Source organism: Pelodiscus sinensis, chromosome 1, assembly GCF_049634645.1.
Source record: "Pelodiscus sinensis isolate JC-2024 chromosome 1, ASM4963464v1, whole genome shotgun sequence".
NCBI lineage: Eukaryota > Metazoa > Chordata > Testudines > Trionychidae > Pelodiscus > Pelodiscus sinensis.
In genome coordinates, this window is record NC_134711.1 from 266,775,765 (window position 1) to 266,799,649 (window position 23,885).

The 23,885-nt window shown below is 41.4% G+C and overlaps 1 long non-coding RNA gene across 1 annotated transcript; it reads right to left on the reverse strand.

The window, feature by feature from the left end:
- Positions 1-526: 526 nt before the first annotated feature.
- Positions 527-11,178, reverse strand: LOC102455701 (uncharacterized). Its single transcript, XR_012901505.1, has 3 exons — positions 11,048-11,178; positions 3,172-3,228; positions 527-939 (listed from the first exon to the last, which is right to left on the reverse strand). It is a non-coding gene; the product is annotated as an uncharacterized LOC102455701 (long non-coding RNA).
- Positions 11,179-23,885: the final 12,707 nt, after the last annotated feature.

Here is a 23,885-nt window from a genome sequence, read left to right on the forward strand (position 1 = left end):
AAAGATTTTGTACACACACACACACACACACACACACACACACATCAAAGAACACAATGCCATTCTCAAACTCTTGGTTTTTCAGAAGTTCTTAATCAATATACCATAGTGGGCCACATTTGTGTTATGTGGTCTGAATTCAATACTACCTCTATAGCTATGAGGATGTCACAAGGGCCACAGCTGTGTGCTGATGGGCCACAGGTTGAGAAACACAGGTTTAAATCCTCAGGGTAACTTCTTACTAAGTTTTGAGTGTGCCTCTTGAGGCAGAGACTTTTCAGTTCCTCATCCAACAAAAAAAAGCAAATCTTATGCCAACTCCATAATGCTTATTCACCTATCATACAATTGTGTTAATATTACATCTAAGATGGGGTTGGAAAAGTCACATTCAAAACCTTTTTGGGATCTAATGACCTTCTGCCCTTTGCAAATTTGCCTGGCATTACTTTCCTCCTTTGCAATGATTTCTTTTTAAACTGTGTGAATATCTCTAATGTTTCAGCCTATAAAGCAGGAGCTTCCTTACATGTACTGAGTCCAGAAGACCCTAATTCTGAGAAAAGACACCAACTAAATTAAAAAATTAAAATCATTTCAAAATACACCAACTCAATTAAAAACTGTTTCAATATAATGATCCAGACGCAGCAAATTTTTACCCATGTTAGTTTTTGTTAAGATATTATATCACATCTTGATCAAAACAAGAAGAGGAAGTTACTCATCTTGGTGCAGTAATGACGGTTCTTCGAGATGTGTGTCCCGTGGGTGCTCCACTGTAGATGTTGGGTCATCCTAGTGCTGCAGATGGGAGTTTTCTTGAGCAGTGATTTGCCAGACCGTACATGCACAGCACGCGCCTCGCACCATTCACACCCTTTTGATGTCTCACGCAGTCCGATTCCCGCCAGTTCCTTTAGTCCGCCCCGGTATCTGTAAGATATAAGGAAAAATCCAAGGTGGGGAGGAGGATGGGAAGTGGCGCACCCACAGGGACACACATCTTGAAGAACCGTCATTACTGCACCAAGCTGAGTAACTTCCTTTTCTCCTTTGAGTGATGTCCTCGTGGGTGCTTCACTGTAGGTGAATGTGTAGCAGTACTCAGTATAACTTGGCCTCAGATTTATGGCTTTATAGCAGTAGATGAGACCATGGAGGCCACAATAGTGTCATTTATTTGAGTCTGCAAAAGTGCATAATACTTCATAAATGTGTCATTTATGGACCACGTAGAGACACAGATATCCTTGAGGGGAACCCTGTGGAGGAAAGCTGTAGAAGTTGCCATCACTCTTGTGAAGAGTGCTCTAAGTGTTTAAGGTAGTGCTCTATTCCTCAAAAGGTAACATTGTGTGATGCATGACACTAAAAGCTTAGAAATGATTCATGATGATAGCGGATAGCATTTATAGCAGTCCTCTATAGAAATGAGCAAACAATCCAATTTGCGGAAAGACTTAGTCCTCTCCAAACAGCCACATTTAAATCATCATTTTTCAGCTTATCTAAAATAATATCTCAAACATTCACCTCTGCTTTGGTGTGGATATCTTTGAAACCTACATAGCATTAAACAGGGCCCTGAAAGGTCCATTTGTGGGCTGAAGATGGAGAAGTCTAGGTCCCCCACAATGGAAGAAAAAGGAAAAGTTAAAAAAAGCAAAAAAGCAGGGCCCTTCATGGAACCCTTATTTGCCCAGTTTCCCTGGAATCATTTGACTCACCTTTCCGACAGCTGTGAGATAGATACCGTAACTTAAAGCAAGTACAGGGTTTGCTTGTGCCAGGACAATTGGATGTAGGGGGACTCAGGCCAGCCCCAGGGAGAAGTCGAAGGGCAGGTTGTGTGGCCTCTGGGCCAGTCCTAGGGAGAAGTTGGCAGGCAGACTGTAGTCCCATCGCTGCCTCCAGCCTGGCTCCAGGAAGCAGCTGCCTTGAGGCCTCTACCCCTTTTCCTGAGCCCCCATCCATGCCTCCAAACCCCATGCCATGGCTCCTGCACCCCTACCCCTTGCTTTGAGCCCCCCACCCCGTGCTCTGACTCCTGCACCCTCACCACCTGACCCCAGCACCTTTCACATCTCCAGCTCCCTATTCTGAGATCCCCACATCTTCAAGCTCCTGCCCTGACTCCTGCATCCCCCACTTCTGCAGTCCCCTTCCCTGAGCCCCTCCTTAATGACTCAAGCAACACCAGGTAAATTTGCTAGTATTAAATAAAAACAAATGGTTAGTTAAATACCTTTCATGAGTATCAAATACACACACATAAACCACAGAAGATTAGAATAAAATCACTTATTATGAAACCTTAGAGTTGCCAAATGGAAGAATGAAAAATATTTCAAAATGTTCAGGAATTTGTGTATGATAGCAATAATACTTAATACATTGAATTTCAGTATTAACATGTTTTGGTTGTTCTGCTTACAGATGCAAATGGCTCTCTACAAATTACTGTAAGCTACTCTTAATGCTGCTCACTTCTGAGACCTTATTTTCAACCTCTGGGTGAACAATTCAGAGGGCCACCCTTCCTCAACCTGAGTGGCATTTAAAGTGACCTATACAGAGCTGTTAATGATGGATGCCACTTTTACATTTGTCTAGGTATGGCAGTATCTGTTGATATGTTAATTAGCCATGTTACAAATAAAAGCTTTATTGCATATTGGCTGGTTACTTATTTGTTGGTATCTAGATCCTTCAGAGAATTCACTCTGAAAATATATAGACTTTATATCCTGTATCTGGGTGGAGTTCCCATTCTATTCTAGCTAAGGCCTGTGTGTGTGCTACATCTGGATCTGGTTTACCAGTAACGCAAATAATGAATAACATATGCTTGTCTTTCAAAGCCTGGCTGCTTATGGGGATTTCTACAGGCTCTTTTGTTCCTTTCCTTAATAACACTTAGCAAATGAAGTTTCAGAAGTCTCTCATATTTTTACTGTTGTGAATGGTGGATTAATACTGCAACACTATTATTAAAAACTTAGTAGTTCAGCTGATTTAAAGAAAATTTGAATTTGTAAGCAATTTTCATTTTGGAATGAATAATATAATCGTATTAGATTTACATCTGTTTTCATTTTGCTGACTCTTTCTCTTCTCTTGTTTAAAACATATGTGACCTGGAGAATAAAATGCTTCATTACCCACCTTTGACTTGCCTCTCGATGTTTTCCCTCTGTTTCCTTCAAATATTAAACAATTCTCCTACATAGAAGAGAAAATGTCACTTTTTGCCCCAATATTTTTTCATGTAAAAGTCAAAGTTTTCCATGGGAACCTCTCTTCCCATTTTCCATCCAACTCTAATCTACACACAAAAGCAAATAGACTATTCATAGGTATAGAGGACAAGCAGAACATTTAGATGACTGATGATGTCCCAAAACATTAAATATTAAGGGGGGGGGGGTTAAGGAGAAAATTCAGCATTAGCATAAACACATGTGACTCCATTGACTTCACTGAATTAGAACTCTGCCTGCTTATACCCTGATATGGCTCTACCTTGGGCAAAGTCTCACCTTCTGAATGAAGTTATTACCCTGAATTTTGAGAACTTTCTTGTTTCCCCAGTGGTAGAATTCCAGTAGCAATTTGTGTAACTGCCCAGTCACAATAAAAATGGATAATTGATTGGACATATTGCTTACTGATTCAACTTAACATGTAATATAGGAAAACCAGTTCTAAAGTGATAAAAATCTAAACGTTTTCAAACTTCCATGTAACATTCTGATCAGGTTCAGTTTTCACTCTGAATTCACCCACACCTCTTGCACAGAAACTATATGTATTTCTATATTTATATCTATATCTATATATCCACAGCTGTTCAAACCTGCTGTAAGAAACATGTTCTGTTATTATGTTACTGGTGATGATTTTAGTTAACTATTAATTGGTATTTTCTCAAGTTTTTTGTTATTCATTTCACATGGTAATAATTGTTTGACATGGGAATTACATATTTCTCCCTCAATTGATTTTAAGTATTTAGACACTATGGCCTCTTTGGTGGAACATTATACAAATTGTATCTGCAAGACAGGCTAAAGTATGTTCAAAGTGTCTTGCTCAGGATAATAAAGGAAGTAGGCCTTTTACTGATGTGTACTACAACTATCCTTCTTCTGTTTGTAATTGCTATTCACAGCACATACTTCTGCTCTTTGTCTGGTTAACATCTTTTACTGTAGATGGTTTGCGGTAAGTAGAGGAATTTAGTTTTGAGAACACTGAGGTTTATTGTAGGTTATTTATTGCAGCTTAATAAATTGTAGCAATAGTGTACATTTATCTACACAAAACATCATAATTGCAGCAGAAAATGAAGACTTAGCAAAAAAAAAGTGCATATTAGATTTTCAAAGCAGTAAATTAAACTTCACATTGAGGTGATGCTTTGTCTTTCTATAAGCTCCAGAAGCCATTGGATACTTATATTACTTTTGTTTCTTTTTCTTTGTATGAAATTTAAATTTTGCTCGATAATTTCTAAAGCTTGCACAGTGAATACCCTGCATAATAATTAATGTTTAGCTCCTTCTAAAGCTATGTGTAGAAGGGCACACACAAGTCATTTGCCAGCTGGGTTTTCTGTATTCTTCTCCCATGCATTTGAAATGTTTAATCTTGTATGGTGAAGACCTTTCCTGCATTGCAATTATCTGTCATTGCAGATCTCATTTTCATTGTCTTGGTTGCAGTCTATTCAAAATAGAGTAGAAACCTATGATGGGGAACTAGAATTCTTTTTCAGACACTCAAAACAATAGTCTAGTCATCTACAGATTCAGTCACAACAAGCCATGGGACTAATTTTAGTTGCTTAGATGTTCTTGAAAGTGGAGTAGTCACTTTTAAGTTACTATCACGTGGTAATTTGATGAAGCAACTGACACATTTATAAAAAAGTTGATTTTACAACAGGACAAGATAAGTGGTAAATTATTTGTATAATACCTTTCTGGAATGATTATGTTTAAATCTAGCTGCTAGTAAGGTATCTTCATGGAGATTTACACATGAAGCTTCCATTACTGTCAATGGGAATTATGCCTATTCAGAGACTCATTGAGTCAAGCAGTTTGACTCATAGCTTTCTACTAGTCCTTTCAAGCTCTTTGCGATAATTATTAAGCCTGATTTTGCAATTTAGCAGTGCCCATGCTTCAAGGTTTTGTTCTGGGTCTGGCTTTTTTTTTTTTTTAAAAGAGTCTACTGCTGCTGTAAGTCATGTTCTAAGTCAGAGATGGGGCACCTCAAGCCTAGGGGCTGGATGTGGCCCCCAACTTGCCTGGATCTGGCCCCTCTGGCTCATAACTCCCACCCCCAGCATTGGGGATCCCATGCTGGTGCTCTAGCTCTCCTGCCCTTCCCCCACAGGGCAGGAGCACACAAAATCTACTAGGTGGGCCCCCCCTGAGCTCTGGTGTGTGAAGGGAATGTTGGGAATGTCTTTCTCCTTCTCAGCTGGGAGCCACATCAGTGAGGGAGTTTTTTTTGTTTCTCACTTATGTGCGGCCCCTGACTGATTTTTCAGTAACCCCTTACCCTAATTCTGACCTTAAAAATGTTCCCTACCTCTGTTCTAGATTCTAGTACTGTTTTCTGTGACATTTTATCTAATCTATCTATCTATCTATCTATCTATCTATCTATCTATGGAAACCTGGAAAATGAATTCATATATATATGCTAATTTTTCAGATTTTTCTGAAAATATCATCCATTCACCCTATAGATAACATTTCACAGTGCACTCAGAACCAGTGAGGGGCTGTGTGACACCTGCCTTATGACCTTGGCTGTCTCACAATGCTTTGCCGCTGTAGCTCCCACTAGGACCACTCATGAACCGCCTGCCTGCATGAACGTCCCAGCCTGGATTTCTGAGAATAGCTGTAGCCCTGAACCCAGGAGCCTGCCAGCAACACACTGGCCAGACCATGGATTCCACCAGCATTGATTATTACTTGCTGGGTGATCCCAGCTTAGTCCCAGTTACCAATTTCCATCCAAAAAACATTGAAAAAAAGAAAGAAACAAATAAGAAATAAAACTGCCATGTGTTCTGCACTGTCCAGCCCTCTTCTGGCCAGTTCAGGTATTTTAAATCCATTGTCTCTGTTAAGGAAACATTATAAGACAATTTGCCATCTTAAATTGAGTTACTAACACAGTTTAGAACAATGAGTTAATTTTGATTAAAGAACACAAAGAGGTTAGCAACATTGGAGGTATATACAGTTCACCATACCATTGCTGCCCAGTGAATTATTAGTTTTCAAGTGACATATCGCCAGGAATATTTTTCACGAAGATTACTATAGTAGCATCCAGGGTGTGAATATAGGGATGCACTCAGTCACACTATGCTTATTTGTTTGTAACTGGTTCTTGTACCAGAACATATAAATAAAGTCAAAAGTAAAGACTGTGGGATGGCCCATGTATGGTCACCCCCTTGGGAATGCGAAGAGAGACTTCCTGGTTTATGCAGTCCACGTATGAGCTAGCTAGAATTCTCATCTCTGTACTCAGCTACTAATAAGGTGTTTCTACATTCTGGGTCAGAGCAACTTGTTGGAAAGGAAGCAGGAAACGGACAGAAGCATGGCTCCACCTCTCTACATGCTGGACAGCAGACTTGGCTGGTCACTAGTGTCTAGACTACATCCAGTTCTGTTGACAAAGCAAGCCGCTTTGTTATCATGAGAGTGTAGACACAAAGGACAGTGAAGATGCAATAACGCCTTCTGTTGACAGAACTCTGTTGACAAAAGGTGGTATTCCTTGTAGAATGAGGTTTACCGTCGTCAACAAAACTGCTGAGTTCTGTCGACAGAACTCGGCAGTAGTGTAGATGCAGGTATAGTTTTGTCGACAAAAGTCCACTTCCCTAGGGGAGTGTGTTTTAAAGGCGCATGGTGGATTGTACTCTTTCCTTTGCTTTAGGCAACTAAAGAGCTTCCTGGAGACAGAATACCTCCCTCCAGGACACTGCAGCTGTTCAACACCCATGGCAACTGTCTGTGACTAAATGCCACAACTTAGCCCCAAAATATTTGTGATCATGCTATATCTGCAAAGCTAATTGCGTTCCTGAGACTAACTTCAGGTGTCTTACCACGCCATGGAATCCAAAGCTCCGAGTTAGGTATCCAAGATCCCTAGATAATGTATGGGGAGACTAGCATGCCTAATGTGAGGATTCACAGAAGCCAGTGAGCTGAGCAACCATTGCCTAAATTAGTCAGTAGGAAGTATATATGAAAAGGATGTGCCCTAAGCCCCAACCCTGAGGGAGTTATGGGTTAGACTTACAAAGGACATAGGCCACTTTAAGTGCTTACATTTGAGAATCAGACTCCACTGGAATTCTCAAAGGCCTGGCTCAGCTGATCTCAAACCCTGCAAGTGCCTAAAGTTGCCCAGTGATTGACTTTTTTGGATTAAACGTTCCCTAAGAGTCTATATTTCTGTCTCTAAGGGTATGTCTATACTACCCCGCTAGTTCGAACTAGCGGGGGTAATGTAGTCATCTGCAGTTGCAAATGAAGCCCGGGATTTGAATTTCCCAGGCTTCATTTGCATGAAGCCGGCCGGCGCCATTTTTAAATGCTGGCTAGTTCGAACCTAATCCGAACTAGCTACTCCGTGCCGCGTGTAGCCGTGTGGCACAGGGTTCGAACTAGCCGGCATTTAAAAATGGCGCAGGCCGGCTTCATGCAAATGAAGCCTGGGAAATTCAAATCCCGGGCTTCATTTGCAACTGCGGATGACTACATTACCCCCGCTAGTTCGAACTAGCGGGGTAGTGTAGACATACCCTGAGAGTTTGTACTGCTGCTCCATGCTAGGCATCTGACACCTACACCCCAAAGCAAGGCACAAACTAGGAGAAGATAGGCGTTCTTCTGCCTAAGTCACATGTGGGGCCTGATCCAGTAAGTGTTCTCAGAGCTTGTCTAGCAGATTGGCCGCTAAAGACAAGTTTATAGAAAACAGCTGGGAGGGGATGACCTTTGGCCCGGTGTTTAGAGTACTCACATGGGATGAGGAGAGACCGCCCATATTTGAAAAAAATTGAACTGGGATCTACCAGCTCTAATGTGAGTGCTCTAACCCCTGAACTATATGATAGTCTGAGGTGTGGCCAGTCAGTTTCTCCTATTGAAGATGTTCCATGGTGAACAAATAATGTTTTAAAATAAGTCACCAGAGCAGGGCACTGAATCCAGCTTCAACAAGAGAGAAAGACTATCCCACCAGACTATCAAAGAGTCCTGTGCTTACAGCACTCACTTGGGAGGTTGGAAACACAAGTTCAAGTCCCTTCTTGTACTCAAGCAGAGTGAGAGTTTGAACCTGAGTCTCCTAAGCTATGGTTTAATGATCCAGACACGAGGGCTGGATTAAACAGATGAAGCGGCTTAGGTGACTAACTCACCTAACTAACATGGCTATGAATTCTGAGTGAAGGGCAGCACCTCCATTTGCCTTGGAATTAGAAACCTAGGGCCAGATTCACAGAGAAGCTCTTAGATGCCTAGAAAAAAAATTACTAGAGTCACAAAGTCTGAGTTTGGCATCAAGGTGCCTCATATAATAAATGGGGAGACAGAATTGCTTTAGAATGGGATTAACAAAAGCCAGCATGATAGGCCACTTGCTGCCTAAGAGAGATGATGCCATGCTGAGAGTGATGTACTAAGCCCTGCTCTTCTCTGTCAGAGATAAGTCTTGGTGGCAGGGAAGCAAGAAGCGCCATTTTAGCAAGAAGTCTGGGGGAGAGGGAGAAGGAGATGGAGTCCCCTTGTAAATTTTAGCCCTGTATAGCTTTTTAAATGCCTTTTGAAAATTCTGCTACTCATACTATCGATGGCCTCTGCGGTATGTACAGGAGAGATTAGGGCCACACTTTTCTCTGAGCAAAGCTTGTATTCACTGTGTCTTCCAGAGAAGTTTGCAGCTCCATCAAATGCACAAACAGCCATCTGTTTGGTGTTAAATTTACAAGCATCTAACTCTTCTAAGATAGTGGGTTCTGAGAGATGAAGCTGATGTGTCTTCTTTAACCTGAACTTCTAAAAATTCATCTACTGAAAAAATTCAGTAAAAACACTGAAAACATTATCTGGAAACATCCATTCAATGTGCAGCAGCAGTCAAAAAAGCAAACAGAATGAATGTTGGGAATCGCTGAGAAAGGGATAGATAATAAAATAGAAAATATCATGTTATCTTTATTTAAATCCATAGCATACCCATATCTTGACTACTGCATGCATATATGGTTGTCCATCTTTTTACTGAGATTTGATCTAAAATTGTTATGCTGTACTTTGAACTTTTTGCTTCTTCTCCTGCCCTCTGTGGCAAATGAGAACAACTATTTTTTGTCTTTATGGCAGCCTTTCAAGTATTTGAATTCCATTATCATATCTCCCCTCAACTCTTTTTCAAACTAACTATATTCAGTTCCTCCAGCCTTTGCTCATATGATTTGTATTCCTTCTCTTTCATCATCTTTGTCATTCACCTCTGGATCCTCCCCACTTTTTCTAAATCATTTCTATACAATTGTGACCAAAATTAGACACAGGACTCCAGCTGAGCTATAAAGCATCACCTCCCATGACTTGAAAGCTATGCATCAGTTAATGCAATCTAAAATTGCATTTGCTTTTTTGCAACAGCATCACTCTGCTGACTCATGAGAAGTTTGTGATCCACACAGATCTTTCTCAGCCGTGCTGCTACCAAGCCAGTTTCCCCCATTCTGCATTTGTGCATTTGGGTTTTCTTCCCTAAATGTAGCACCTTACATTTCTCTTGTTGAATGTAATTTTGTTGTTTATAGCCCATTTCTCCAATTTATCAAGAACCCTCTGAATTTTAGCTCTGTCCTCCAAAATGTTGCCAGTTGTGTCAAACCCACATTTCTCCAGTTTTCTTATCAGAATGTCATGTTTCCTTGTGTCAAAAGCTTTGCTGAAGTCCAGGTATATTATGACAAACACATTCCCCCTATTCACCAAATCAGTTGCCCTGTGAAAGAAGGACATCAAGCTGGTTTGGCATGATTTGTTCTTGAGAAATCCATGCTGGCTTCTAGTGATTACTCCTTCATTCTCCAAGTATTCACAAATGGAATGTTTTACTCATTGCTTTAGTAACTTTCCAGACATTGAAATCAGGATGGCCTTTAGTTCCCAGGTTTATCCTTTCCCCACTTTTTGAAGATGGGCATTGTGTTGCAGTCTTAAGTAACTTCTCCTGTCATCCATGAGTTTGTAATTATTATTGCCAGTGGCTCTGACATTGTTTCAGCTAATCCTTCAGTATTCCTGGTAAATAGCATCCGGCCCCTCTAATTTGAATTCATTCAATTTGGTCAGAAGATCTCTGACAAGTTCTTTCCTTATCCCAGTCTGTATCACTTCCCCTTTATTGTTTATGATAACTTTGCTGGTCATCTGGTCATGTTATTTTTGCAAGAAGATTGAAGCAAAGTAGGCTCTGAAGTGGCTCTGCTTTCCTGTCCTCTTTGTTACCAGTTCCTTTCTCCACTGAGCAGTGAAACAAACTGTGATGTACGGGGCCGGTTCTGGGCACCACTGAGGGTGTCAGCTCAGGGTGAATTGCTCAAAACCAGGACTGCTTACTGTCCTTGACTGGAGACCTTTCCCAAAATAGGCCACAAACCAGTCACACAGAGCACTTCAGCTGCCAATCTGGCTAGCAGGAAGCCTCACAAGCAAAACCCCTCAGACATCCTAGCTCTCCCTGTGCCACAATCAGCCCCAGGCCTTACACACAAGTGAAAGGTTGTAAAACCTGATCTCACCAACCCAAACAGATCCTCCCAGTCCCAAAGAACCAGCCACAGTCTTCAGTCTTTAGATCTTACCCCCAAGAGCATGTTGAGCCAATCCTTTTGAATCTAAAATCTATAGGTTTATTAATAGAAGAAAGGAAAGGTTGAGAGTAAGAGTGTTAAGGAGAATACATTACGTACATCAATCGCCAAGTTCTTGATGCAGGCTTTTAGCAGAGATGTTACAGACCGCTAGCTTAGAAGTCTCTGGTGTATGTCTTGTATAAGAATGGGTCAGCAATTCTTCCAGGCTCTCTGTCCCTAGCAAGGCTGCATCTGGAATTAGGAGCAAGATTGAAGACAAGATGGAGACACCCTCATGGCACTTTTATATTCCTGGTGTCTCCCAAGCTGGAGCTGGTCACATGATCAAATGACCTATCTGTGTTTCACATGCCAGCAGCCATGAGACACTGGCTAGTCTGCAGGCTCCCAGTCGCACTCCTCAGGTGTGAATTGGCCACTCTGAGAGCCATTGTCCATAAAGCAGTGCTAGTTAACATAGCCATTCACTGAACAATCCTTCCTCACAATAGGCAGTTCAGGCCCATTGCTCCCTCCCAAACAGGACATTTACAGTACAAGAACAGGGCCCATATTCATAACTTTACGTACAAAAATCACATAAGTACGTGAGTAGCATGCATAGGATCAGCATAGCATAAACTTTCATTTGATACCGCACATGCCCACTTTTTACAGAATTTGTGGCAAACACCACCCGGAGGTGCAACAGTGATCTGTCTGCTCACTTTAACATCCAATACTGTGACACAAACGGTCCTTGATTTTTCTTTTTGTCTGAGATATCTGAAGAACCCCTTCTTGTTGTCTCTAATATTTTTTTGCTAGCTGTAACTCATTCCTTGTCTTGGCTTTCCTGATTTTTCCCCTACTCGTGCTATTCCCATGTATACTTCTTTGGTGACACTCTCCTTCTATTTCCTGTATATATTTCTTTGGGGTTTTAGATATCCAAAAAGCACTTTGTGCAGCCATACTGGCCTCCAGTGGCTCTTCTTATCTTTCCTCTGCGTTGGAATAGCTTGCTGTTAAATCTCTAGTATTTCATCTTTTAAGAACTGCCAGCCCCTTTTGGCTCCTTTTCATCTTAACTGTTGTCTACTTGGGACCTTACCTACTGTTTCTTTGAGTTGGCTGAATCCTCCTTTTTGAAGTCCAGTATCTCTTCTCTATTCTCCTACCCTTCTTTCTAAAGGATCCTGAATTCTATTAGACCATAGCCACTTCCTCCCAAGTCCCTGACCACCCTCACATTCACAATTAACTCATCCTGTTTGGTCAATACCAGATTCCAAATAGACAATTCCCTACTTATTTTCTCAACTTTTTGAACCAGAACGCTGGACATATTATGTTTTGCTGCAATAGTCTTCTGACAGATATCTAGGAAGGTGAAATCTGCATTTTTACTACTTTGCGCCTGTGTTTCTCCTGGAATGTCAAATAAAAAAGAGATGCCTTGAAACTTTGTGATGATCTTTCATAGGACCAATGAAAAATAGAATTTTGACATATATCAATGGCAACTAGATAAGTAGGTCTTTTGTTCACACTAGGTTCTTAGAAATGTTTGTATAGTTGTCCCCATCCACTCTCCCTCAAGATATCCACCTCTTTTAGTCAAAACCACAATTTTTAAAATTTAGTTCAACATTTGAAAATTAAATCTTGTAGCCTATTTCATGAGCCATAAAGCAATAAAAAAGTAGGGCTGGAAGGGATCTCAAGAATTCATTTAGCCCATTCTCCTGCAAGAAGGAAGAACCAGAGGTGAAAGTAACAAATTTCTTACCGGTACTGTCCTATCACAATACCACCCCACCCCCGAGGGGGAGGCAACAGAGAAAGCGGTTGAGGGGTTGCAATAAGACCCTACCTATAAGCAATGTAAGTGTGGGATGGAGTGTGGGGGTCTCAGGGAAGTCGGTTGGTGTGTGTGTGGGGGGGTGTTCAGGGTAGGGGTTTGGGATGTAGTGAGTTCATGAGTCAGGGTAGGGGTTGGATTGTGGAGATGTAGGAGTCAGGGAAGGGAGTTATGGGGTATTTGAGGGTTCACGGGGTGTAGGGAGGCTCACAACAAGGAACTGGGGTGTGTGGGGTTCAGAGCAGAGGGCTGGAGGTGTGTATGGGGATCTCGGGACTAGGATTGCAGCCTCTGTTTGCTTCTTTGCCAGCAGATCCCCAGGGCAGTGGGGACCACGCTGACCAGCTGTCCCAACACTAGGGCTGAGGCCCCGGTGCTCTGTGGCTGTGCAGCCCAGGTGCCGGCAGCATCCAGATCCCAGCCTCCAACTGACCAGTCTCTTACTAGTGTGCTGCACGGGGCACACAAGCTTACTTTCACCTTTGTGCAGGACCAAGAATACCTAAGCCATCTCTGACAGATGATTGTCTACTTGTTTTTTAAAACCTCCAATAATGCAATTCCACAACCTGCCTTGCTCACCTTTTCTGCTACTTATCTGTGCTATAAGTTAGAAAGTTTTTCCTATCTAATGTGTAAGCTAAATTTCCTTTGCAGCAGATTATGCTGATTATCTTTTATGTTACTCTTGGTGGATGGGGAGAACAACTGATCACCATTCTCTTTGTAACAGCCCTTTACATATTTGAAGACTATTATCAGTTTCTACCTCAGCCTTTCCCCAGGTCTAAACATACTCCTTTTTTAAAACATTTTTTCATATAATATTTTTACTAGCGCAAAAATGTCTTGCTTTAAACTAGGGGTCTCCAAATTACAGTGCCTGGGCCTCATCTGGCCACATTTTGACAGGTCTACTGAGTTCAGTGGTATTACCAATACTTGCAGTCTACGGGCTGTACATGGCCTGTCAGGGTAATCTGCTGGCAGACTGAGAGCTTCCTTACATTGAGCATCTGCAGTTCACTGTTCCCAGCCAATGGGAGCTGCAGGAAGTGGCGTTAGCTTCAGGGATGTGCTTGCGGCTGCTTCCCACGGCTCCCATTGGCCCTGAGCTCCAGTCTACTTCACAATGCACACTCCTATGATAAAATGACTACCCACATTTACCAGCTTTCAATCACCTTCTGCTGTCTTGTTTATAACTGTAAGCTCTTCAGGGCAGAAATAATCTCTTACACAATGCATGTATTATTGTCTATTGACCCACTCTGCCCCATCATAGGAGCAAGACTGAGTGGCCCTGGCACCCGAAAGTTTGGGGACCCCTGCTCTAGAATTAGACTTATTTTGGGCTCTTTCTTGTATATAGACTTTGTATGTGAAAGATGATATAGAAATAGATACATAATTACTACTAATAAAATGTGCTGAAACTTCATTTTATTGAGATGAGACAATATCCCTGAGGAGATGAAAACGTGTTTTATTCTCAGGCCAGTTCTAGCCTACTTTTACATGCTGAGTGAAAAAGCTTTGGTACGTCTCAACTACTGAATGTCTCCAACGAACACCACACTTTATATTATGCTTTGTAACATGACTAGCAAATGTTTTCTTTGGACTGATCACACAAGAAAGACTGGAATCTTATACATCATCTTTTACATCATCATCATGTTTTCTTTGGAATTTTCATGTTGTAGCACTGCCTCTTTTTCAAGTGTAAATGTGACCTTCCCCCACCAACAGACTCCCTTGAAGGGAGAAAAAATGCCTTGTGATTTCCTGTTCTGGAGCGGGGAGAGGTTACGCTGCTTTTTTCCTTTTTGCAACCAGCCAATGCCCTATTATAGACTGTAATTCACTCTCCATTTTTAGTGCTGATTTTTGTAGCTGGTCTTTGTTCTGTTTATGATACATTCTGACAAGGTCAGCATATTAAATTGCTAAGATTTTCGTTAACGGTATGTAGCAAAACAAAATAAAACAGAGAGGGCAGTTACTTTCCTGTTAAATACAGAGGCTCAGCATTGTCTGGAGATCTCTATTGCTATTTGAGTAATCCATGGAATAATGGCTTGGGCCACTAAACTAATTTCTGCAGTGATACTGGTAAATCATATTAAAATCTTCAAGTACAAATGCCTTGCTCAGGAACATATATATGAAAGAACGTAATCAAATTTTATTTTCCTTCTATATACAATTGTTTGCAGGTCAGCTGCAGAACAGTTTTGTACCCAAGAATCCCCCCCCCAAAAAACCCCCCACTTTTAACGCTTTTGCTACATGCATATCTCATGCAAATGAAAGAACAATGAAAGTATTATGTACTTTCCCTTCTTATTTCTGCTTTTCATTTCCTTTATCATTTGCCTATGAAAATATATTACAGCTCTCCATGTTCCGACAGCTACTCTTAACTATGACCATAATAATAAGAAAGACCAATATTTTAATTTTATGTTTACTTTCTTCTAGAAAGTACTTTTTCAAACATAGGGTTCAAACATATGTCTACATTTTCAAACATAGGGTTACACAGATAGTTCCTAAGCTGCACCAAATGTAACTTGGCAAAACATATTCTTACAAAACTGCACAAACTCTATTTTGTTCCACTGGAACAGAGCAGGCAGAATGAAAAGCCAACATGTGGCACTGCCTGGGTCTTTGACAAAGGCTCAAATACTGGCTTTTTGTTCTCTATTGCTGCTCTATAGCAATAGAATAAAATATCAATCAGGCATTTCTATAACTATAGCTTGCTTGAACTCTTTTAACATTTTAGCTTTGGTGAATGGTAGCCCAAGTTTTCATTTTCCTATGTAGCTTAAATTATGTAACTTTTCATGGGCTCCTCACTACTGCAGTCTCCTTAAGACTCTTTTAAGGATTTTGAGCTTTATGAACATCTGATTTTAATATTGTGAAAAAACTCACAGGCATTTCTGAAGACTCCATAGACAATAATTGCCTGTGTGCTGGCAGGCTATATAAGCCCTATTTAGACTAGGAAAGATCATGGTTTAAAGCAATTGTGTTTGCTAATTACATTTGCAATTATCACTTAAATCCTGATGTAGCTGCAGTTTAATACCTTGAAACCCATATTTGCTGGTGACGTTTGAACCTAGTGGGGAGTCAAGTGTCAATGCAGACCAGCTAAATCAGGTTTAAAGGTATTAAATTGCACTCAACATTGAGTCCTAAGTGGTCAGTGTATGCCACTTAATAGCAGTCTTCATATTAACAATTCACAGCTAATAGCAATATTTTGCTGGGAACCAGTCCCATCCCATTGACTTTAATGTTAATAGGATTTGGAAAGTAGCAACAGAAATGCTGATTATTGACAAAGTTTTCATATTCTGTCTGCATCTGGGAGAGGAGGCTACTGGCCAGGCAACAGTGGGGAGGGAGGCTGCATCCTGGATGGTAGGACTTCCCATTGGCAGCTGGGTACAGGAGGGTCATTGCATTGGCCAGTAGCTCTCTATGCTCACCAAGTTGCTCCCTGCCTTGACACTGGAGACCAGGCTTGGCACATCCCAGTGCTCTGTTCCCTGGCGACAGCCCTGCAAAGCTGCCTGCAGGCTTGCAGCCAGGGAAGGAAGTGCTGTGACTGAGATGTGCTGAGCACCACCTATCGGCTGGTTTGCTGGCTTGGAATAATGGAAAGAAATGCTGTGACATGGTAAGCAGCAGTTGCTGGCACAGCTGCAGGCAGGTTTGCGGGCATGCAGCCAGGGAAGGAAGTGCTGGGATGTGGCTTCCCCAGAGGAAGCCTTACAAACCTACCTCCGTGTAGGCTGCCTCCGCCCTCCTCTCCCAACCTTCTCTCCCAGCCCAAGGCAGGTTTACAAGGTTGTAGGGAGAGATACCATCCACGTGCCAGCACTTCCTCTCCTGGCTGCAGCTTGAAAACCCGCTGCCTGCTGATTGGCAATCTGTGGATAATAAACAACATTCTTCTGGGACCAGAGAGGCTGCTAATAGGTGGAATCTAATTATTTCAAATGGTGGTCAGATAACATAATTTAAAAAAACAACGAATAGTCTTGCAGTACCGTAGAGAATAACAAAATGTGATATCATACATATTTTGTTAGTTTCTAAGGTGATGCAGGACTATTTGTTTTTTTTTAAATAAGTTTTTCCAGTTACAGACTAACTCGGCTACCCCTCTGAAGCTTTTGAATAATTTTTAAAAGCATCATGGAGAAAAACTCCTCAAAAGCCTGCTTTGTTTTGGAACACAGACCACATAGGCTTTCAAACTTGTTTATCCCTTTTAGTTAAATGGTTCTGCTGTATTCACGAGACAAATCCCTGAAAAAGGGAAAGCATCTTAATCCTATAATCTAAGGTGATCAGACTCTTAATTGTAGCTAGCAAGTTTATCCTTTTTTAACTTTGTTTTACTGTTAATGGGATTTACTGTTTATCCCTTTTTAACTTACCTTATATCCATTACCTCATATAAAATAGAATGCATTTGGAGGCAAAGAGGAGAAAAATGAGAGACCAGAGATTTAAGTACAAATCTTCAAACTATCTTCATTACATGTAGCAGAGCATAAAAAATATATTAATGCTTTTTTCCCCAGATTTTTGTACATACAGCTTCATGCTTGGGCCTAATTTGCCAGAATCCAATTTTTCATGCAGAACCTTTCCCTTTGGCTACAAATTCCCTTCTATTTTCTGTCATCAACAGCAGCAGCTCAAACAAGGAATCTAATACTATCGCTGTACTTGCTTTAAAAATTCCTAATAAAACAAACTACATTTCGTTCAAACTAAATTCGGTGGTGTTTGAGTCAAGATCTTTTCCTTATATTTTTTGCCTCATCCAAGCTTTACCCTTTTGGATGAAAAGTACATATAGTTCTATGTGTAAAAGGAAGCACAAAATAAATATGAACTGATCTTAGCTCTTTTTGTTCAATATCATCCACACTGAAACACTGGGATCTGGAAAACTCCCAGCAGAGAAGATTGACTGAAACAAATGTATATATTTTCATAGATATGGATAACACTAGCTGCTTGGCTAGGAAGCCTGAACAATTTTATATAGTTCAGCTGCTCTTTCTAAATGCTAGGAGTATATCTCTATTTGTGACAGGATGCAATTCTATTCTCTTTCTTCTAATCTAGTTTATATGTATATTTTACTTCCATACTATTTCTGGGCCACACAGGGCAGCAGCAATAGTAGTTTAGTGCTGTTTTAATTTGCCTTCCCCAGACAATGGCCTTGATGATCAGAGCTAGTGGAGCTCATTGTGCATTAACCCACCCTTCTGCTATTCTTGATACATCTTCACTGCTATGGATGGGCACACAGGAGCTGGTTTAAGGTTGACTCAAGGAGTAGTGCAAACAAGACTTAAAGAGGCTAAAGATCTGGTCCTCATTTTTTATAATTATTATCTACTATCCTTCATTGGGCAAGAAAACACTGGAGCTGTGTCTACATTGGCACCCTTTTCCGGAAAAGGGATGCTAATGAGACAAGTCGGAATTGCAAATGCCGCAGGGGATTTAAATATCCCCCGCGGCATTTGCATGAACATGGCTGCCGCTTTTTTCCGGCTCGGGGCTTTGCCGGAGAAAAGCGCCAGTCTAGATGGTATCTTTCAGAAAATAAAGCCTTTTCCAGAAGATCCCTTATTCCTGATTTTAAGAGGAATAAGGGATCTTCTGGAAAAGGCTTTATTTTCCGAAAGATCCCGTCTAGACTGGCGCTTTTCTCCGGCAAAGCCCCGAGCCGGAAAAAAGTGGCAGCCATGTTCATGCAAATGCCGCGGGGGATTTGCAATTCCGACTTGTCTCATTAGCATCCCTTTTCCGGAAAAGGGTGCCAATGTAGACACAGCCTGGAGGTTTTTTTGGGGAGGGGAAGATGGGGGCGGTTTGGAATAATAATTTCTTCCAAGTAACTCTAATTACTGCAGATGATACAAAGTCAGTTACTTAAATCAATGACAAATTCTACATTTTTTTTAAGGCTACAAAAGTCAAAATGTCAGTGCCTTTTGCAATTGCAAAACATTTGAAAAGATGTGCTTTTACTCAAGATAGTGGAGATTCTTAGGCATAAAGAATTAAATTCAGAGGCAGACCAAATGATGATGTAAATTCCACAATGTGGAGTCACTCCAAGTTGATATAATTTAAACGCTGAAAGGTCAGAAAAGAAGAGCAGAGCATTGAATGGTGATGGGCACATTACAGACATGCAGAACCCGATTCTGTCAGTCTCATTTTCATCTCACTCCATGAGTAATCATGTCGTAGTCAATATGAAGAAGACTGAAAAAATTAGGCATATAATAGTAGCCAGAAAATCAATCACCAGGTAAAGAAACATAATGAGCGACCTTATCAAAACCTAGAAAGACAGAAAATGGCTCCCCTAATTTATCTTATACTTTTTTTACTTTCTGGGTTTCTTTTCTCGCTTCAGTCTATATACTTGGGAAGTGAATTATATAAAGTTTTCTGATGAAAACCTTGAGCTGTCTGACAATGGCCTTGTCAGTCTTTTTAAAACATCATTCCTTGACCAATGCAAATGACCCTGTATTTGTTTTCTCTAGAAAAATTGTGTACATTTATTGGACAATGGATGTGGAGGAGAAAGTGAAACTGGAAAGTGTGCTAGCTAACCTTTTGGTTTTTTCCTTCTTTTTACTTGCAACTGTTGTTGATTCAGGAAAGGGAACTTCACTAATGGAGTTGCCAAAAATCAGAATGAGACTATGTTTATTTTCCAGCCTTCTTTTCTGGTTTACCAAATGATTCCCTAGGGCATAGATGTAAACATATTTGTTTGCAAATCTCACAGCACTTTACATAATGTATTTGTTCTCATTTTTCATATGGAGAAATTGAGACACTGATGTCTGAAGCATCTTGCCCATATTCCACACCTTCTCTTTTGGCCCTGGGCAGGGGTTTGGGAGCTGGCTGCAGCTGGGCTGGCAGCAATGAAGGCCTCAGATGGCATGCTTGGATCTGCCATGGCAGAGGTAGGGCAGAGCAGAGCGTTGCTGTGTGGCACAGGAATAGGAGAGCCTGCTGTACGCCACAAGCCCTTTCCCCTGGGGCTGCAGAGTGTAGACATAGTAGCCAGCAGGGCACCTGTGAGAAGCTCTGGAGGCCCCTTATTTTGAAATAACCACAACTTCACTGTCTCCGCACACTCTGTTTTGAAATAACTGTTTTGGAATAGGCATTATTCCTCGTAAAATGAGGGTTATGGATTTCAAAATAAGGCACCCCTTATTTCGAAATCATTTTGAAATAACAGGCTTGCTGTGTGGACACTTACTTTGTTATTTTGAAACAAAGCTGCTGTGTAGATGTGCCCTTTAGTTTGTGAATTCTATTAGGACTGAAGTGTGAGCATCAGGACTGAGGTGGCTTTTTGCATGCCCAGCAGCAGAAACCAGGAATCTACAGAGGTAGGCAGCAGCTAGGTGGGATTTTGAGAATCTACAGATTTTGTATTCAGGAACTGGCTCTAGCTCTGTTGTAGATCTAGCTGGAGGAACTTGTATCTCTGCTCAGACAGCTGCTGCCTGTAACATTGGGAGAGGGAAATAGATGACAGATCTAAAGAGTTACTTGACATTTCTTGGCAGACATTAGTCCAGTTATTATTACTAAGAGGAATAATCTCTTTTCATATTTAATTTTAAAAGTATCCTGTGTCAGAGATGTTATGAAAAAGGGTGCATGTGGCTGTTTTGAACATAGGTGTTCATGGAAACAGTTGTTTAGGAAAAGTGAGCCCATCAGGGCAAAAGGGAATATTTTAAACTACAAAAATGATTCAATACTTTTCTTAAGAAACTATGGAAAATTTAGTTCAATTCTGAGGCTTTGGAGATTAAATCCAAGAGGGAATTTATTTCTATTTTAAATTCAATTTTCCCTGCAACTTGAACTACAGCATGGTTATGATGCCTCTGTAGATCAATGTGAATATAAATCTGTTCATTTTCATCATTCCTCCAGTCAACAACTCTGTGGTTTACAATATTTAATAACTTATAACCTATATTCTCTGATTCTTATTTGCAGTTTCACATACCACTTAGAGGGATAGTGAGATAATCATGGATATTTCAGACTCTTGTACACACAAGCCACTTGTGAAATGGATCAGCACACATGATGGAAAGAAGAAAACGGAGGTGTGGGGGGGATAAGGGTGTGAACGCACCTCTATGGTCCCCCCAAGTAAATGTGCTCTGGTCAGCCAGGGGAAGACAGGAGTGGAGCGCTGCCTGACTTTCCCTTCCCCATGCTCCGGCTGGCTGGGGGAAGGCTGGAGCATGCTTACTTGGTGTGTTTGCACCCTTGCAGTCCATATTTACAAAAAAGACCACCCCCACAGAAATTCCTGTATATGGGCCTAAGAACTATTACTGTTTCTGTGCAATCCAAATACTCACGGAGGCTTCTTGCACAAGAGAGTGTCCACACTGCAAAAATGCATCAAACAAGCAATGCACTTTTGTACAAGAGAGCATCCAGACTGAATGGAGGCTCTCTAGAAAGAAGCACTGATTGCTATCCACAGAATGGACACCAGGGCACCTGTGCTTTTTCCTCTTTCCTATTTTTGTGCAAAAAACCCTTGTTGCCCGTTCACACACACCTTTTTGTGCAAGAGGTCTTCTGTTCTGTTGATTCACTGTAAATTTACTTGTGCAAAAATGAGCTTCAAGTGTGGATGCTTTGTGGGTATTTGCGCAAAACCCTGTATTGTAGATGTATCCTGAATGTGCAATCCGTGACCTAAGCAAATCACTTATATACACAAAGTAGATTATATTCACACAAATTATAGATTCAAAGACTTGTTGTTCCCCTTTATCCAGGTTCCCCAACATCTTGTGCTCCCCAGCAAAAATACTCTTTAGCACCAAGCTGTTTTACCAATTGTGTGCTGGTTAATAACCATCTTTTTAAATTAAATTAAAATTGGGGGGACAGGGAAACGGATAGCTCAGTGATTTGAGCATTAGCCTGCTAAACCCAGGCTTGTGAGTTTAATCCTTGAGGGGGCCATTTAGGGATCTGGGGCAAATCTGTCAGGGATGATGCTTGGTCCTGCTGTGAGGGCAGGGAACTGGACTCAATGATGTCTCAAGGTCCCTTCCAGCTCTGAGATGGTATGTATCTCCATATTATTATAAACTAAACTAGCTTCTTGTTAAAACACCCATTTGCAAAGCTGCTCCAGCAGCACCTTAGCTTTCCTAACCATATATACAGAAGCTAACTTCCTATGTATGTAGGTGTCGTGAGCGTTCATGGGCAAAATCCACTTCATAAGATGATGGGTTGGAGAGGAATAACAGAAACCAAGTATTTTATAACAGGGGAGAAGAAGAAAAATTGTCAGTTGTAGGACTGGTGCTAATGAGGCTAATTAAGTGGGCTGGAAGTGTCCCATACTTAGCATGTGATGTAAACATGAGGTGTTAAAGGCAGGGAAGACTGGTGTTATAATGAGACATCCAGTTAATGTCTTTGTTCAAGCCCAGGGAAACAGTTAAATTTGCAAGAGAATACCAATTCTCCACTCTCTCTCTGTAATTGGCTGTTGAAATTCCTTTGTAGACACTGCAGAAACCCATAGACTAAAGCTGGGACTTACAGCTATCAAAGTGAAGTGTGTAGCCATGAAGCTTTGGAATAGTCGTGTGAAGACAACTTTGGAGCATTGGACTGCAGCCAACAGAACTGGCTCCTTCCTTGTGCCCAGCCTACTTGGCCACTTGGCTGGCAGGAGCGCCAATAGGACTGGCAACTATGACATCAACTGGAGGATATGCGTGTGTGTGTGTGTGTGTGTGTGTGTGTGTGTGTGTGTGTGTGTGTGTGTGTGAGAGAGAATGAATATATATGCTGATTTCTACGCTGTATTTGCAATAAACATGGCATAATGCCTTTTCTCCCTGAAAAAGAGCCCATGTGTTGCTTATAAACGTAAGTTACATAACAATGTAATGAGTTCCAAAATTTGAATGAATATTCTAGGTGTTGCTAGGCAGAGCCCTAGTGATTTTGGTAAAAATGTGGGATGCCTGGAAGCCTTATTATTTGGTTAGCAAATTTACCAATTTCACCCAAGTCTGTAATTGTCTATAGATCAAAGAACCAGTTGATGGCAGGCATTAACATCTTCCAGCACAACAATATTAGCTGTACCCATCCTCCCAAAGCAGTTTAAAAAAGTCTTAAAAGAGAAAGAAAGAAGGAACATAAGAATAGTGATGGGATGGGAGTGCACACTGAGCCCCTGGCACAGGGGAAGAACAGGGGACTCTGACATGGGAGGAATGGATTGGCATACAGAGCTCTTACCATGGCAGGGAGGAGGACACATAGCTCCTAACGTGGGGAGAATATGGTAAATCCTGTAGCAGGAGCAATAGGGATCACACAGAGCTACTAGCATGTGATGAGAATGGGGGATTCTGGTATAGAATGGAAGGGGGAGATGGAAGGTCTTCAGGGAGTGGTGAATAGATGCTCCAGGCCCTGACATGGAGGGTGAGAAGGAGGGGCCCTGGCAATTGGGGAAGAAAGGCATAGGGGGCACACAAAACCTTTTGTGGGGGGTAGAATGGGGATCCCTGGGATGGGGATAGGGGACAAAAGGAAGGCAGACAGAGCCCCTGGAAGGGGAAAAGAGGGAATGGGGGACCACAGAGTCTCTGAAATAAGGGATTAGGGCTGAAAGGAGACCCTGAAATTGAGGGGGATGGGATGGTGGCACCTAGGGAGCTGGTGGGGGAGAATGAAGAGGTGGAACAGAGCCCCTAGTGTGCAACAAGCTCAGCCTAACAAAGCAACAAAGCATGCAATGCCCTACTGGCACTGCCGCTATCATTTTATAATGCAGAGCTGAGTTCCCACCTCTGCATTCTGACAGATCTGTAGGGTTTGGCAATCATTTGGCAGATCAGCTGTTTTCAATAAGGGATGAAGGCCTACAGTTTTGCAACAAACATATATTTACGAATTGTGTTGGTTGTGAAACTTGCCTTCATCCAACTT